The sequence below is a fragment of the Cryptomeria japonica genome, chromosome 1, assembly GCF_030272615.1.
Source record: "Cryptomeria japonica chromosome 1, Sugi_1.0, whole genome shotgun sequence".
Lineage (NCBI taxonomy): Eukaryota > Viridiplantae > Streptophyta > Pinopsida > Cupressales > Cupressaceae > Cryptomeria > Cryptomeria japonica.
Window position 1 is genome coordinate 146,315,597 of NC_081405.1, and position 3,171 is coordinate 146,318,767.

The window sequence follows — 3,171 nt, forward strand, 5'->3', positions numbered from 1 at the left end:
TTTCTTTGCGGAAACCCTTCTTGGTAGTGATGCAGCTGTAGGAGGTGTTCCGGTAGCTTTCCTCTTCCTTGTTTGTTTAGAGGGCTTTGCCTTACCAGAGGATAATAGTGAACTAGAAATAGCAACAGGCGTTGCTGTAGGAGAAACAGCTGCAGGGGAAGGTGCTGCAGGAGAAGGGCATTGCCTTTTCCGAGAACAAGGGTCAGATTCTGGGGACCCTTCTACTTTTGTTTTTTCCTTCTCACTCCTAGTGGCAGACCTAGTTTGTACCCTAGCAGAGGATTCATGTGCGAAAGCTGCAGGACCAGGTGCTACAGGAGTAGATGACCCTTGCCCTATTTTACTGGTAGATGCACTTTCTTTCTTCTTTTTTTGAGGTCGTGGGGTAAGTACCCTAGGGGGTTGTAGAATTTACAAACTCTTTTAGGCAACAAATTATTGCCAGGAAAGAGATGAGACATCCCTTAAAAAGCGCTCAATCAGTAATTTAATAAGGCCATGATGAGTGACAGAATTATCTTTCCCCTGTTGAGTTCCATGGGCATTGTGTTCTAAAAATTTTAACAAAAAATTCTGAACATTTATAACTAACCCATGCCTCATATGGCTCAATAATTTAAAATGATGAGAATGCAGATAGGAAAAACAGCCTTCACAGGTCAAATACCTGATTATGTAAGTAGCATACTCTAAATAAGGAGGAGGCAATGATACGCGCTTGCATCCTTTCTTGCAGACTTTCAGAGGTCTATCAGTAGGCATTGAAAACTCAGCCCTTGCAGCTGCAGCGTCTGAAGAAAAGTTTTCTCCAACAGTTGGAAGCCCAGTTACTTCTGCAATTCTATTTTTGGTTGCAACAACTGTTAGACCCCATACGGTGGCTTCCCCTTCAGAAAGGGTTCTCAGAAATTCTGCAGCAGCCTCCTCATCAAAATCATTTAAGCTCAAGAAATAATTTAACCATCCACAGAGGCTGAATGCGTGGACTCTTTGCGGATTTTGCAATAACGTTTCATGAGCTATAGGCTCATGTCGCACCAACTGACCACCCATGTTTGCAGTTTTCCTTTAGTTGAACTCGATTCCTTGCTTTCTCTGCTTCCCTTTCTGTTCTGGTTTTTTCCTCTTTCGTGCCGTCACATTTCTTTCTTTCTTTTCCAAAAATGAACTTTTTTGAACAAGCAGTCTTAATCGTGATTATGCAATAAAGAAAGACATGCAATCATAGTTGGAAAGTAGCAGAAAAGTATTAAAGAAAGATTATTTTGCAGTTATGGCAGCAGTGAAAAGACAAGTTTTAAAAGATGGATTACTCTGCCCCCTACTTAAAGTATGATATGTGTCCCCACATGTCGTAAAGAACAGGTAGAAGTTTAGGTAACAATGACCGGTACATGCATAGTAGTAAATGAATAGAATGAAATAAATCAAATATGCGATAAGAAAAGATATGGCGTACCTTTAATAATTGCACGTACATGTGAAGAAATATGACGGCATCTGCATGGATTGACAAGTGGGAAAGATATCTTAATTAAGTCTGATGTGGATGGATGACGTGGATGGGTGAAATGGGTGGATGAAATGAACAGATAAAATGAATGGACGGAAGTTAAAGAAGTGAAATGGGGGTGATAAATGAGAATGGAGAAAAGGGGTTTCCTTTTGTAAAAAGAAAACCTTTATTATGTGCATGCTTTTTAAAAATTACGGTAATGCTGCAGGAGAAAGGCAAAAGCCTTCGGCTGCAGGAAGAGTAGCGGGAGGAACCTGAACGAACTGCTGCATGAATTCTTCCTTGGAGACTGGTTTGTGGTATAACCAGAGTCACTGGCCATTCACTAGCAATTTGAAGCGGACTGGGTCTATTGTTACCAGCTGTACAGCTCCATTATCGAACACATTTTCAACTTCATAGGGGCCAAACCAGCATGTTGTGAGCTTACCTTGGTTTTCTTGATATCTGGAATCATATAACAGAGCCCAATCTCCAGTAGAAAATTTCTTGGTTTTGATGTGCTGATCATGCCATTTCTTCCTTTGCTGTTGGATTGCTTCTGTATGATGTAGGGCGGCTTTTCTTATTTCATCCAAAGCATTTAGCTGCAGAAGACAGTCCTTCTATACTTCAGATATGTCTATATTGAGTTCAAGAGCTGTCCTCAAAGTTTTGTGTTCAAATTCTATGGGTAACATGGCTGTTTTCCCATAAAGCAGCTTAAAAGGTGTAAACCCAGTTGTTGTTTTCCATGTAGTTCTGTAAGCCCAAACTACTTTAGGAAGTCTATTGCTCCAATCTTTTCTATGTATCTGTACTGTCTTTGTGAGGATCGCCTCAATTTCTTTGTTTGTTACCTCTGCCTGACCATTGGCTTGAGGGTGATAAGGGCTGGACTTCCTATGTTTGATTTTATAGTCATTCATTAGTGCAGTGATCAGATTAGATATAAACTGAGCTCCTTGATCTGTTACAAGCTCTCTGGGAACCTCAAATCTTGTGAAAATTTGTTCATACAGAAACTCAGCAACTTTGTTATCTCGAGCATGAGTCATAGCTGTTACCTCGACCCATTTTGTTACATAGTCCATGCAAAATAGAATGTATGACTTTCCATTTGATGGTGGATCAATTGGCCCTACAAAATCCATCCCCCATTTATCAAAAGAGGTGACTATTATCTGTGGATATAGTGGCATTTCATCAGACTTAGTTGGTCTTTCCATACGTTGGCATTTGTCACATTTTCTTGTATAGGCCACAACATCCTTATGTAATGTTGGCTAGTAGTACCCTGTTGTAAGAACTTTCATTGATGTTCTTTTTGCTGCAAAATGTCCTCCACATGGTTCATCATGGCAAGCATGCAATATGTCATAAGTTTCATCTTCTCTTACACATCTTTGTATTACCTGATCAGGTCCAGTATAAAACAAACTATTTGCAATCTAGGAAAAGTTAAAACTTTTCTCTATTAACAATTTCTTTTTTTTTTGGAGAAAAGTAGTCTGGTATTCTGTTTGCTACTAGATAATTGGCAATGTCTGCATACCAGGGTATATGTGCAGCGATGGAAAATAAGTGTTCATCTGGGAACCTATCATCAATGATCTCATGTTCAACAGGTGCAGCTGATTGGAGTCTTGATAAAAAGTCAGCTACAACATTAGCTC